The sequence below is a fragment of the Natrix helvetica genome (assembly GCF_964273705.1).
Source record: "Natrix helvetica genome assembly, chromosome: 3".
In the NCBI taxonomy this organism is placed as follows: Eukaryota; Metazoa; Chordata; class Lepidosauria; order Squamata; family Natricidae; genus Natrix; species Natrix helvetica.
In genome coordinates this window covers 76,445,140-76,460,001 of record NC_138549.1, presented here as the reverse complement: position 1 = coordinate 76,460,001, position 14,862 = coordinate 76,445,140, and the positions used below count along the sequence as shown (strand labels likewise).

Sequence of the window (14,862 nt, the reverse complement as noted above, 5' to 3'; positions counted from 1 at the left end):
ACTACATTTATTCCTAGGATTTTTTTCCCCCATTGGTAGAAAATGGTATTACTCCTTGGGCTCTTTTTAGTTAACAAACTATGTTATGAAAGTCTTTCAAATAATTTATTTGGCAGACAGTGGGAAGATTGTCCTTATTTAACACAGAGATCTTTGGGTGGTCATTGTTATTGTACAACACCAGGGGAGAGCTGTTCTCAATTGTAATGCTAAAGAAATTAGGACATTTTTCTCTCTTATTTTGTTTTGGCATTAAAAGTACTTTGGAACTTAGTTCCAATCCAATTATATATGATGGAACTGAGTGTCACTTAATAGACAGATAGCCACATAGTCAGATTTACTGGCCTAAGCTAATCATTACTCTTTTTCTTCTTAAGTATATACAAATTAAAAATACTGTATATGAAAGTTATTTTTGAAGTTGTTGGCTAGATGAATTGTGTAGCTTATTTTTTTGTCTTCATCTATAATTTTTAATAGGAACCCACAATCTTCAGAGGGAAATGTAGCATATATTTCTTAAACATAACATATATTTACAAAAATATATGCTACATTTATATCTAAAATACCATATTTTAGCATATATTTTATAAAAATATATGCTGTTGTGTAATTTATTTAATCTTAGAATCTCAAATATGAACTATTTTTTTAGTAAATGATTTGAGCCCTTTCTCATTGCATGCGTAATATTTCTGTGTTCTGTTTGAGTTTGAATGAATATTTATTTTATCTGAAATAAAAGTAGATGAATATGAACTTAGTTATGGAATTTATACAGTGCTACGTTCTGTCACGATTCTCAGTGACTCATGATTCATATGTCCTAATTCTTTTTTTTTCCTGACTTGCTAATTCTTTCAACCTTTTAGGCAGTATTTTTTAAACCAAAAAATAAATTGGATTTACCCTAAAATATGAATGGTATTCGAACAAAATTTGTTTTGATTTGCTTTTAATTAAAATTAACTGTATTCTTGCTATTACGCATTAATCAAGGATTAAATAAATAGAGCTGTGTGAAAAAGTCCTGCACACTTTGCGGTTTATGGTTTACGGTTTATGAAATTTTTTGGATAGGCCATTGGTTTTATGATATTTTATGCTAACTGCTATGCAAATATTGTTATATTTAAATAAACACTGATGGTTTTTAAGTGAAAAGCATAAGCCTTTTGCAATTTGGTGCTGTTTGGATGGGGATTGTGAATTTTCTTGCATGCTTACAGATAGATTCAGCAGTGCAATCTACTGATTATTAGCTAGTCTAGCATATACTGTTTTAATCTATAAATTGTTCACAACCAACTCCCATGTCAACCCATCTTATTCTGGTAGCATTTTGCTCTCAGTATTAATGTAGCATGCTATGCAAATATTGTTATATTTCAATAAATACTGGTGGTTTTTAAGTGAAAAGCATAAACTTTTTGCAATATGGTGCTGTTTGGATGGGGTTTGTGAATTTTCTTGCATGCTTACAATGCATGCTTACAATGCATGCTTACAATGACACTGAAAACACATTAACCGATGCATACCCAGTGGCATACGTGTTGCAATTACTAAGGTCGATGCTAGTGTTTTGTTAACATTTTTATTGTTTGTGGCCCTGAAAAGGACTGTTTAGGTAACCAAACATGGTTACTAATATGAAATTGGCCAGCCCTTATTGCTTATCAGCAGGCGGCATCGCTTCGGCATAGACTGTATAAGCCTTTGCACATGGTCTTTGGTAACAATGTGGTGCCAGACTGCAATAATGGATTCAATCAGCTCCTGCTTGGTTCTTCGGATGCTTCTTGCTTATTTTGTAACCAATCTTGGCCCACAAGTTCTCAATTGGGTTCAAATCCGGGCTCTGAGCTGGCCAGTCCAGGAGTCAAACACCATGCTACTTCATCCACTGCTGGATGGACTTGGCTCGATGACAAGGAGTGTTGTCATCCTGGAAGTAAAAGTCCTCCCCTACAAGTTGTTGAGCTGAAGGAATCATGGTCTTTCCCAGGACTTCAACATACTGCTTGGAATTCATGATTCCCTGCACGATTTGTATCTGACCAATACCAGAAGCAGCATTACAGCCCCAGATCATCATGTGCAATGGATGCTTAACAGATAGATTCAGGCAGTATGGCCTAAATTCTTCAGCTGGATATCTTCTGACATACTTATTGCACTGATTCCCAGTCAAGTAGAAATTGCTCTCGTTACTGAAGATGACCTTGGTCCACTGTTCATTGGTCCACTTGGCATACTTCTTGGCCCACACATGTCGACGAGAGCGGTGAGCATCTGTGAGCAAAGGTTTACTTCGAGCCCTGCAGCCTTTGACCCTTCTGGCAAGTAGTCTGCGACACAATGTGCTTGTGCACACTTTTACATCACATGTTTCACCCCAAATTCTTGTAATCTGAGGTGAGGTGAGCTTTTTGTCAGCCATCAAAATGCGTTGCAGAGCCCAATCTTGCTGTTTTGTCAACTTACTTGGTCTTCCAGAGCGGAACCTGTCATCAACTGAACCAGTTATTTGGTATTTTTCAACCACTCTGCTCACTGTGGTGCGATGGCATTTCACTCTTGGCTATTTCTGTACAGGAATAACCCTCTTCATGAAGCACAATGATGCAATGCCGCTGCTCAGTACTGGTGAAAGCAAACGCCTTCATCCTTGCCCGCAGCCAGAGCTAAATTAAATTTCTCGATGCTTTTCATGCCTATTTATAGTTAGAGAGTATGACAACATTGATTGGGTCATAGATTTAGCCTCTGTGATTTTGATTGGTCAGCCAAAGCTCGCTGCTGATTGCTACTTTGGATCCTAACATTCTCGAAAATTCAAGTTGTGTTTGTTTTAGCACATAAACTCACTCAAAATCTTAAAAAGACTTTGGTTATATTAATAAAAATTATGCATCTCAATCCGAGTACACAAATTTTCATCAAAGTGCTAATTTTGCATGGTTTCTATGAGTGAAAAGTTGATTAAACATGTAAATACAGCTTAAAACTGAAAGTGTGCAGGACTTTTTCACACAGATGTATTTCTAGTCTGTCATATTACAATTACAATTCAGATGATTTGGGCATTATGTTATTTTGTTTTAGATACTGCAGAAATTAATGTTAAGATATTAGGTGGTCTTTTCAACTTTACTAAAACCATTGAGAATCATAACTATAAGTTTGAACCATTGAAAACAGTAAATATGAGATGTGTGACATGTGCTACTTTCCTGACATTCACCTCCGTCAGCCACTCTGCCTTCTCACAACTTCAGGACTTTAACTAATAGCATAGATTGTATGTTGGGTTACTTGAATTGGGAAATGTGGATATTTATACATTTGACATTTATATACCTCCACAATCTGAAAGCTCTGGGAAATATAAAATGTTCATAATATATCATTTTTAAAAATTCTGAAAACAGAAATAAAAATTGGATGATTGCCCACAGTTCCTTATAAGGAGCCAACATCACAGTAAGAGCAATGGATCAAAATTAATGTGCATGTTGATCAGAACCGCAAGGGAGAAGGCCTACAACTTAGCCTAATAGCATATTTCCTTTAAAAGATCTTTCTTTAGCAGTTGGAGTAGCACTGATTATTTTTTCTGCAACAACCCTGTTAACCTGTTTTCTTTGCTTATCAGAAGTTTAGTGCTGCCTTTAAAGACTGGTATGAGAAGCACGTCAAAACATAGATTTTCAGCTATGTTGCCTGTCATAGATAAATCAATACTTAAATGTATGTGGAACAGCATTTAATCCCCCCCCCCCTTGTGCTCACATGGAAGGCCCTTGGGACAGATGGCCCCTCACTGTTGATGGTTCGACCCACAGCTTCAGAGGAGTGTGAAGAAAAGAAATTGCTTTCTTTGTCAAGGTGTTTTCAGTTCAATTCTCACCCATTAGCCCTGTTTTGTTAAGTTTTGAATTACTCCATCAGGTGACTGATGAGTGTATTTCCCTCTCTTTGGCTATTGAAATAGAATGGTGTAAAATGGAAAATGAAAATCAAAAATCAGGTTTTCAGTTATTGATTACTAAAATGTCTTTAATCTGTCCCCTGGCCTGATATATTTGAACTGTAAAATAATATTAAACGTAAATAGAATGCAAAAAATAAAAGCTTAACAGTAGACTAGTATATTTGAAGTAAAATATATATTTGAAACACATAAGTAAGAATCAGTGGAGATTATTTTAAATATTATTGTGATTCTCTTATTTTGATTGTGATTTTCTATTTAAACCAGTAGAGCCTTTAAATACTTCTTTGTACAAGTAAGAAACCCTAGATTCTCAGGTTAAATTCCTAGTGGGATCACAAGGCTGCAAAATAAAATCTGATACAGTTGGTAATGTCACAATCAGAATGGTTTGAATTATGCTATCCTGGATACTCCCAGAATGGGAATTGATCTATCGGATCAGATTTGGGTTTTAATGTCAGCTAAGTTCTACTGTGTGTCCCTGGCATTACCTGGTTTAAGAAACAGAAGGTTTCCATTTTCTTCATACAAAAAATGAAATAAAATAGTCATTATTGAAAAATATCTTTTAGAAAGGATTTTTGTGTAAAAAAAGTCAGCAAAGAAAAATTAAGATACTTATTTTAGCAACAATATTACAACAACAATACAATATATATATATTTAGCATTTCAGTTTCAGAACTGTTTTAGTTTCAAAACTTTTAGGTAATTGATAAAATGTGCATTAGAATTCCACATATAAATACAATTTTCAACAGATTTTTGAGGAGTGGGTTTGCAACCATTCAACCCAGGAGAACTTTATGTGCTATTGATTTGCCATTGTAAAAAACTTGCAGGTAGTTTTTGACTTATGACCATAATAGAGCCAGGAATTAAGGTCAATGTGGTAGTTAAGTGAATGACACAGTTGTTAATTGAACCAGTTTTCACCTATGCACTTTTTTTGGCCAGAAACCAGAAGTAAACACTGGAATCCAGCCAAAAATATATATAAAAGAATTGCTGAAAATCATGGTAACATGACTCTGGAATACTGCAAAAGGCCATAAATGCGAGCCGGTTGCCAAGTATCCAAGGTGCGATCATGTGACCAGGGGTATATATGTGTTGGCATTGGATCTTTGAAAACAGGTCCAAAGTAGCTCTTGGAAGGTTGAACAGTCACTTTGCAATCAGTCATTAAGCAAGGACTACCTGTGTAAGATTTTAAAAGATATATGATTCTGCAAAAGTCCATTCTGATTATTTCCTGTCTTAGGTTCATGTTCATTTTTATGCTTTTCAAACCTTGTCCTGGAGTTTAAAGTTAGGGTTCTGTCATATGTACCTTCAGCCGCCATTATTTCCTGTCCTGTATTGGAAGGGAGGTTTCTGGGTGCTGTGCTATGTAGATTCTTGCTTTTTTGTGTGAATGTTCAGCTCCTTAAACAGTAATTATTTGTCAAATAAGGGGATTTGACTTCCCAGCATTGAGGTGTTTAAAGCACTGAAGCAATTTGAAAGACAATATCTTTTTCTTTCCTCCCCACCTCACAAATATCAATGCAACACAATTTTGAAACAAGCACTTTAGAATTGCAACGGGTGTGTGTGTGTGAACTTTATGTCACATAAGTCAAATGAGAAATAATATGAAAAATGCATATATGCATTGACATAATGCCTTAGATTATACATGAGAAAGCTTTTTTCTAAATCACTATTGAGAAAAAAAATAAGACTATAATCTTTACCCTTGAGCAAACTTTATAGCTAATCAGTCTCATGAACATCTGGAAGAAACTTCAAACATTAATTCTAGCACATTATTTTTCATTGGGGTTTAGAATCCTTAACTTACTGAGTGAATGACAAAATTTGGTGAGTTCTGTCCTTAATCAGTGCAGTCCATCAATATTCACAGAAGGAATATGTGGGGCAAGTAATGTTGTGTGCATGATAATATACCTGGAATTGAATTGAGCATCATAGGGCATCATAGAGGAGCACATAGAGCATCATAGAACATCAGTATAAATACCTGGTATTGCATTGAGCATCAGTTGAGCTTCCATTGAGCATCATAGAGAAGGAGAGTTTCTTCGGTTTATTTGGTGGATTTTTTCTTCAACAACAGACCCTACCATCTCCTGCTTGATTATTTTAATTATAGAAGCGTAGCTTCAGAATATTAATAGGAGAGCAGTCAAGATGATTGAAATATAATTAAATAGAGGAGATAAGTAGTTATGTTCGTACTATTTAACAAAGTAGTATTTTAACCCCAAATGAAGACTGGTCCACCAATGAAGATATTCAGTCCAGTTGCATGGCCATGGCATCTTTTGGGATAGATGGTTGGGATAGAAGAATGATCTTGCTTCCATGTCCAAGGTGATGCCAACAAACCTCTCTGGCATTTTCTGTTGCGAACCCATTCTCTTTGGGTTAAGTACCAGAGTACAATAAAGAGTGTATAGATGGATTAAGTAAATAATCACAAGTGAGTTTGTATGAGTCTCTTTTCCTTTCTATTAACCTTTTGTTTTATCCTATTCATCTTCAACAAGTAGGATGACCCACCACAATGTGTTGCATATGGGAAGGCACTTGTAGACAATGTAGGGTATCTATATAGGTATATTAGGATGACAAGATGTGTGAGAGTATGGGACTCATGCAGTTCCCATTGATTTCATTGTGTTTTATTGTAGCCAAGATTGCACCTTTTATCTCTCATAGCATTTGTCCTGTGAAACACCTTTTCAGAGAAAGTTCTAAATGAGCCTAATTCACTCTTTTCAAAACAAACTCATGTGAAAGCTGCAGGATCAACATTTTTACTTTTTTTTTGTAATGTAGAAATAGTTTTTGAAACAGAATACCCGATAATCAATAGTTAAAGAATATTTGCCACAGTTCATTTCTTTTTATAAAACTGATGAGAATGCTCATAAATCAATATATTATGATATAATATTTTATAGTGATACTTATTAGGTATGAGAATATTGTTTGCTTGTCTTGTATTAGGCATGATCTTGCTTTGAGGAATCAAATTTCACTTTTGTGCTTTAAAGTATACATAACCGTGAATATTATTTACTCTTGTTTCACTTTTGCTGATGCTATTACATTATTTATTAGTTTTTATGTCCTCCAAAATCTGTTCAACTCGTGGCAGCTTACAAATATAATTAAAATAGGATATAAAAATGCAAAAATACAATGAGCAATCAAACATATTACTGGTCCCCTAGACATCACAACTCGAATGGCCTCTAGAAAAATTTGGTTGTCAGTTTCTTGTGGAAAATGGTTAGGTAGGTCATCCCTGTAACCTGCAGGGATGATGAAAAGAATGATGTTTGAGAGGCCCAATTGTTAGCTCAGTAGATGAGCAGGGGATCCTCTTCTCTTAATCCTTCATTTTGTAGCCAGGCTAAAAGCATGGCATGTTCAATTTCATCTTTGCGCTTTCTGTGCAATGAACTTTCACCCGATTAAGGTTTTCGTTTTATGGCATAACTAATGGCATTGCAGCGAAAAAGCCTTTTCTTTTATGTTCCCAGGGAGCTGAAAATGGCTTTCTATCCGTGGAAATGCTCTAATACAACTTTGGGCAAAAGAGATTTACAGTACAAGGTGGAAAAATGATAGCTCAGATTTTTTTTTGTCAACAGCAAAAAAGGTACATGGTAGCAATATTTCAGAAGTTAGCATTTCTAATCAAATTAGAAAAGTTGAATAACATTTCATGGCTTATGGTAGGGATGGAAACTTACTTGACTGTACACACATTTAAGAACAAATGGAAACCTATATTAAGTGATTTCAGTGATATTTTTTAAAATGTTACTGGGAGAAGGGTAAATTCTTGTGTCCTAGTATCAACCCCCTTGAAAATTTCTACCAAACTACTCTCAGATTTTTTTTGAAAAAAACTCCATTGGCATCAACAGTTTTTAAACTAGTTTTAAAAGTATAAGCATAGAGCGAGGTGATGTGTGAGGAAATGTATAAAAGATGCTGCTTAGAAAGGCTGTGAGGGGGTACATAAGATGTGCCATATAGCTCAGGGAAAGTATAGTGTGTGAAAGATGCTGTGTGGGTTAAATTTGAGATGGGAGGCTGTGTGAGTTGGGAATGTTGCAAGGGACTATGTGAGAAGCTCTGTATGAGTTGGGGATGGTGCGAGGAATTACGGTCATGAATGGATGCATGAAAGGCACAGTCCAAATGCAGAGAGGCTGTAGGAGGTGCATGGATGGGAGAAACTTACCACAATGACATATGACCTTCCTTGCCAGCTTCCCCATTGGCTTTCTGGGCAAGCCAGCAGGGAAGGCTGTAAATGGCGATCATATGATTGTGTCGAGCTTAGCAACAGGTTGTAAATGCAAACAGGTTGCCAAAAACCCAGTTCATAATCACACTACCGGTAGCGGAACAAATGATTATAGGTAGAAGTCTACCGTAACAGAAATCATTTAATTAAGAGATAAACTTTTCCCCCCAAACAGGATAGTTATCTTTTTTTTTAAAATGAGGTTCTCTATTTCTTGAACAATGTATTTGGAATAATTAACTTTTTTCACTCTAGTAAGAATACATGAACATATATGTATACTTTTTTTGGCCAGATAATTCTTTTAATAGGCTTCATATTAAGTTGTAAGAATAAAAAATTGGTTTGTTCTTTATACAAAAATGCCTTTTCTTAGTGATTTGCATGAAAGTATGCTATCAAGAATCTACAGAACTAATATGGATATTTACATATTGTCTTTAATCTGATTCATTTTAAATGTCAGACAGCAAATATTTTTCTTCGAAATGATGATCCTTTTTATTAAGCTGCTATGTTTTGAACTGTACTTTCTTTTGATTATGATGGCTGCTTGGCAAATATTGCTTGCTTTCTCTTACTTTCCTGTGCTAGCATCTATTCAAGTTCTTAAAGCTTTTATCTATTTAGAGATAGGATTCTAAGATTCCCTCCTAATCTTGGATATGTCTGATACTAATACTCAAAGCCTCTAATATGTACCTTTCATATGAAATACATGAAATGGCAAGAACATTTTAATTTGAAGGGCAGGAATGTTCAAAGCTAGAATAATTAATTCTTCTTAATGTACAGTATATGATTAATACTATCCTCTTCTTTTGTCTTCCTTGAAACTAGAAAATAATCCTTTGGTTGCAATGGCAACTGGGACTAGAAGTTATGTTACTAAGCAATGTCATAAAGCACAATGTCATGTGACCATTTTTCTTAATAACTGAAATCCTAGCAGTCCCAGTTGCCATCGTAACCCCAGGACAGTGCAGATCATTAATTGAGACCAGCAAATGAGAGCCATGGGCTGTAAGGCAGGTCCTGTAGGTGGGCGCTAGATAACGTGGCGCTTCCCAAAACAGGGAGCTTGAAGTGATATTCCTTGGTGGTGGTGGTGGCCTTCAACAGTCTCAGTCTGGCCCCAGGTTTCTACTGTAGGCCCAGCATTAACCAGAGTGCTACCTCAAGCACTGGCTGTGGGAGGCCCCAAGATGGCCAGCCTCAAGCGCCAACTATACACATGGCTCAGTGCCACAGCAAGCCCCATGTCAACTCAAGCCATGTATTTTTTAGCACCCGTTCATAGCTCTCTCCTGCCAGCCTGCTTCTCTGGGATTCCTGCCTCTTCCCAAATGAAGAACATAATGAGGGAAAGTTGGAGGTGATGGTGATGGGGTGATGGCAGGTAGTGCTTATAAATGTAGGTGGGTATGCATTTTTATTATTTGATCACAGGAGCACTGCTAGAGCCAGGACTTTGAGGATTTTTTTTCTCATTACCTTCGTAACTTTGAATGTTTGCTGAATGAATGAACGGAACTTGAGAACTACCTATACATTTTCTGATTATGAAATAAGCACAATAGCTAGCCATCCTGTTCTTACATACAAAATGCTGTTGGTATAAGATGCTATTGTACAAAATAAAAAACAGTGCAAATTATATGTAAAGGTAAAGATTTCTCTGTCAGTCATGTCCCACTCGAGCATGGTGCTCATCTCCGTTTCTTGTCCGAAGACAGTTTCTATGCTTTCTATGCTACTTGTAAGATTATTTTGTGCAAATGATTCCCCAATCTATGTCAAACCACTTGGATACTTCTCTGCCTCTACCTGACCTGTGCCATGCCTCTACTATACTATCTTTCACACAACCTCTAACCCTGTGATGACGAACCAGGTGACACACGGAGCCATTTCTTAGGGCACACAAGGTGTTTCCCTGTCTGCTCCAGCAAACTTCCGGTTTGCATGTTGGGCCATTTTTCACCTTCTGGAGGGAGAAAAACGGCCCTATGGGCAACCTGGAAGTCAGAAAACAGGCCATTTCCAGCCTCCGGAGGGTCTGCGGGGGGGGAGAGAGGCCATTTTCACCCTCCCCATGCTCCTAGAAAGCCTCTAGAGCCTGGGAAGGGCGAAAAACAGGCCCATCGTGCCATCATGCACCAAAAGTGGGGGAGAGGAAGGGGGGTCATGTATGCATGCACGGGAATGTGGGGTTGATGCACATGCACAGGGGGAAGGCATGCATACGCATGACCCCCCGCTTTCCCCTGCTTTTGGCACACGACGTGAAAAAGGTTAGCCATCACTGCTCTAACCCTTCATGACCCATAGATCACCTCTCACACTATGCTTGTTGCATACCGTCCCTGACCTGCACAGCATCTTTCACCCACCATCCCCAACTCTCCCCCACATCACCATGCAGCCTCTTGTTCCCTCCCCCACTTAACAGCAGCCACTTTCCTGTCAGTCACTTACTGCTTAACTTCTTTCCAACTTTAGATGTGCGAAACAGGGCAATGAATTTCCACACCCGATGATTATGGGTTCAGTTAACAGTGGCAGCTGAGATCTCAGAGATTGCTGTTGCTAAAATGATGCCGTCCCAGTGTACAACTGTATCACTTAATGACAGAAATTCCGGTCATAAATTGAGGACTACTTGTATGCTGTTTGGAGGGACTTAATGTCTTACACTATGTAAAATATTTGACAGAAAGTCTACCTGTTCTTCTACTTTCCCTAATTATTGTATACATGTTTCATATGTGTTTGTAATATGTATTACAAAGACAATGAAGTCAACTATCAAGGTTGGGTGCTTTGTGAGTTTGAGTCTAAACTCCCCTGCATTCCAAGGCAGCATCAATTCTAGGAATGAGAGAGGAGACGACATTGCATAAAAATAAATGAGGAAGTAGCAGAACCAGCTTTCCAGATGCATTCCATCATTATTAATAGACACTTGCTTTTCTAAATTAAGATAGGCATATATACATTTTTGTATATATTTGTTTTAATTCACATTTACATTATTGTAGTAGGGCATAATTTTAGTATTTCAACCTCAAGCAGTATAAAATACGATATTTTGGATGATCAATTAAGTAAGATTTAAATATTTGATAGGGAAAGCAAATTTAGATAATACTGGATTTGTAATGTTTTTGGGATAGGTTTTCTAATAATTTTTTTTAAATGTCTCTTAAATTGATTTATAATAATATATTTGAACAATGAATTTTCCTCTTTCACTGGTTACTGTTGAAACCTCTTTTTTAAATAAACCGCACACAATTTTGTATCCTTTGTCTCCTGCTCGACATTGGTATTTAAGATGATAAATATAAAATATAAAGTAATTTATATCTAGATTTAAGTAGTTTATATATGTAAGTTTAAATATGGAAGGTAAGCATATCATATATATTACAATAACAGAAAAGCCATTTCTGTGTCTTCAAAAGGGATTAGGATAGATATGATAATATTCTCAGAGATTTCAATCCATTTTCTTTCTTATGTGAGAATAACAGACGAGATGTAGATGAGAGGAACATTTTTTTCAACTGGTGCCAATATGCTATAATTTTTGATAGTCTTTTTCAGAGTGCATCTATTACTGGATGGTCTGGTTATACGCCATGTGTTGTATATTTGAGTCCTGCATGAAGAGGGTCCTTAATGGTTCAGTTTATGTAAAACTGGTTTCCATATATTCTATTCAACAAAAGAAAAAAATATGAAAATTTCTTAACTTCAAAATTAATCTTTAAAATAAAGAGAAAAAAAATCAAATATAAAATTGCTATATATTTTTAAAAAATATACCCTTATACACTCTGAAAGTTTTTTGGTCCTCTTATTTGGAAAAAAAAAGTAATTCAAGCGTTGACAGTGCTTATAAAAATATCTTGTTGCAAATTAGATTTAGATTTCTCCTGCCAGTGTTGCATAATTTTGTCAGCTACCATCTATGAGAAAATCCATAATTCTTGATGCTTTGATATCTACCAGTGGTAGATTATAACTACCAGAAGTAAGTCAAGAAAAACAGAAATATTACCAACACAAAATAAATTCATCCAATAAAAATAATTTAAATTGTCTTTTGTTTTTTATAAATACGTGGAGTCCTGTTATTTTTGAATAAAATGTACATAGTTCTTAAGGAACATAAATCATTTGTCTATTAAAAATTTATTCTGGAAGATGGGTATGAAACACTACCATACATAATTAATTATGATAGAAGAATATCTGGTGAAAGGGATTGCAGACATTAGGTGTGATCTTTTAGTCATTTCTTAGAGTTTTGGGGATTAGGCCACACTTCCAACAGGGTTAACTTTTCATGAGGATAGATATAATTTCAATTTACAAGTAGTCCTCATTCATCAACTACTTGTTCAATGATCGTTTGAAGTTTCTGTGATGCTAAGTGAAAGATATTTATGACTGATCCTTGAATTTCTGGCTGTTGCAGTGCCCCTACAGCCACATGATTAGGAACCTAGCAACAAGCTTGCACTTAGGATAGTTGCAGTATCCTCTGATCATATAGTTGCCATTTGCAAACTTCCCTTTCAGTTTCCTACAAGGAAAGTCAATGGGGAAGCTGACAGGGAAGGCCACAATGTAATTCCTCCCCAACATACTTTAAAGAAATGTGTAGTTGGGGGACAACAGGCTCAAGCTCAACCCCTCCAGGACAGAGTGGCTGTGGCTCCCGGCTTCCCGGTTCAACCAGTACATCCCATCTCTGGCCATCGGGGACGAGCAATTAGCCCCGGTGGAACGGGCGCGCAATTTGGGCGTCCTCCTAGATGCCCGGCTGGCTATGGATGACCATGTGGCAGCCGTGGTGAGGGGGGCGTTCCACCAGGTTCGCCTGGTGCGCCAATTGCGACCCCTTTTGGACCGGGAGGCCCTGCGCACAGTCACTCACGCGCTGGTGACGTCTCGCCTGGACTACTGCAATGCTCTCTACATGGGGCTCCCCTTGAGGTGCGCCCGGAGACTGCAGTTGGTCCAGAATGCAGCCGCGCGGGTAATTATGGGGAGAACGAGGTTCTCCCATATAACACCTCTCCTGCGCGAGCTGCACTGGCTTCCTGTGGCCTACCGGGTGCGCTTCAAGGTGTTAGTCACCATCTTTAAAGTGCTCCATGGCACAGGGCCTAGTTACCTGCGGGATCGCGTCCTGCCCCACACATCCCTGCGACCTATTCGCTCGCACAGAGAGGGACTTCTCTGGGTGCCGTCCTCCAGAGAGTGTCAGAGGGCGGCGCCCAGGAGTAGGGCCTTCTCTGTGATGGGCCCTACCCTTTGGAATGACCTCCCCCCAGACATTAGGACAACAACTGATCTCCGCTCCTTCCGTATGAAACTGAAGACCCGCCTGTTCCAACTAGCCGGCCTGGCTTAAATTTAGAGCTTCTCCACCTCTTGGGCATTTTTAATTGTTAATTTTAATTTTTAAATTTTATCTGTCATTGGGGTTTTAATTGTCTCAAAGTACTGTAATTTATTTATTTATTTTCTACCTCCTCCATATTATATTGTTGTGATTGTTGCTATTGTACGTCGCCCCGAGTCCCTGGGGGGAGAGGGGGCGACTAAGAAATTAAATAAAATAATAATAAATAAAATAATAATAGTTCTGTAATGTTCAGTAAGAATGAATTGTTCATTTTAACAATCAGAACTGGAATACGATACCAACAGTGGAACATCCTATATCAATTTTCTCTTAAGTATAATAAGAGAAAAAATTAAATATCGTTTTCCATTGAAATTCTCATTGTTGCTTATCTATTCAAGTAATAGCTTATATAACAAATATGCTCTGGCATGAATAGGTAACATGCTTGTAATACTTGAAAAATTATGTGGCCTTTCTGTTCCTTCAAATAGTATGGAATGCAATAATGTAATATTTTTCTTCCCACCTAATTTATAATGAAATAACTTTCTTACTAAATATTTATTAAAAGTTACGTGTATTGTAAGTTTGTAGTTACAATTATTATGGGGACTGCTATAATCTAAAGAGTCTAGCTGTCTTTTATATCTAATTGAATATACTTACGTTTCAGATGCATATAAAAATGACAGGATGTAGTAGTAAATGTATAAAAATGAATAAGGTACAATCACAATTTCTTTGTACGCTACAATGTCATATAATAATGCCTCTTACCACATAGTGCTCCTCAACATTTAATTGGTTGCAGTATCTTGACATACAATGAAGCAATGCAGGAATAAAAGAAATCCTGAAGGGGGAATGCTGAGAGGTGTATCTCACTTTGAAAATCTTATAATGTGTAATACTGAACATTGGTTAGGCATAATTTATAAATTACTAGTAAAATATGAGCCAGAATCCAAGCATCCATGCAACACATGCAGTCTAAAAAATTGTATGGTTATGGATGCAGCATTTAAATATACTTACAGACAGTTTCAGTGGTAGAAGAAGGAACAAAAGCAAATATATGCATGCATGAATCAGTGCCATG

At 36.9% G+C, this 14,862-nt stretch overlaps 1 protein-coding gene across 4 annotated transcripts in view; it reads left to right on the top strand.

Annotated features, from left to right (window-relative positions):
* The window catches only part of DENND1B (DENN domain containing 1B), a 212,086-nt gene that overhangs the window by 41,026 nt on the left and 156,198 nt on the right, over positions 1 to 14,862 (top strand). The window lies entirely within an intron of this gene.